The 766-nt window shown below is 32.5% G+C and overlaps 1 non-coding gene across 1 annotated transcript; it reads right to left on the bottom strand.

The window, feature by feature from the left end:
- Window positions 1-37: 37 nt before the first annotated feature.
- Window positions 38-130, bottom strand: Trnay-gua. The gene is made up of 2 exons: window positions 94-130; window positions 38-73 (listed from the first exon to the last, which is right to left on the bottom strand). It is a non-coding gene; the product is annotated as a tRNA-Tyr (tRNA).
- Window positions 131-766: the final 636 nt, after the last annotated feature.

The following is a 766-nucleotide window of genomic DNA, read 5'->3' as shown; positions in this document are numbered from 1 at the left end:
AAGAAAGAAAGTTTATTTGAAAATAAAAAAAGGAATTTCCTTCGAGCCGGATTCGAACCAGCGACCTATGGATTTCTCTTGTGTACATAACCTCTACAGTCCACCGCTCTACCAACTGAGCTATCGAAGGATTGTGTTTACAGATGCGAAAATAACTACTATAAGCCACACACGTTACGTTTCCATGTATTTAATTAATTTAATTGTTAAAATTGAAAATTAAAGATTAAATACTACCATAAATTATTATACAGTAGTTTATGTATCAGAAAATATATAAAGATTCTAGTATTTACAAAAAATGACAGCTGATTGATTTTCTATGACAAAATATCGAATCCTTCGAGCAGTATTTGAACCAGCGACTTACGAATATCTCTCTTTCTATATTAGCCTCAAAAGAACTACAGTCCACTGTTCCACCAACTCTTTTTTTTCTGACATACGTTGTCTGTGCCAAATAAATACAATAATATATACAAACGGTGCAATAAGGATAACTATGGCTAATGTACAATTGCAAGATCAATGGTTCTCACGTCAAGATCTCGCGATCTTAACATTAATCTTATTCTATCGCGCTTATCGCTTAATGCATACAACGCACAGTTAAAACTGTCTTATATTACGGGGTAGTTTTCTTTGTGTATAAAAAGGCACTTAAAACTATACATCTCTCTTTAGTTACTTTTGCATGTTATTTGAATTGTTACACTATACAAGGTGTCTCAGCTGATTTTGACATCTTGATTTTCTCGCTATTATT

The sequence above is a fragment of the Habropoda laboriosa genome, unplaced genomic scaffold (assembly GCF_001263275.1).
Source record: "Habropoda laboriosa isolate 0110345459 unplaced genomic scaffold, ASM126327v1 scaffold225, whole genome shotgun sequence".
NCBI lineage: Eukaryota > Metazoa > Arthropoda > Insecta > Hymenoptera > Apidae > Habropoda > Habropoda laboriosa.
Note: the sequence above shows the minus strand (reverse complement) of the source record. Positions and strands in the feature narration are given on the sequence as shown.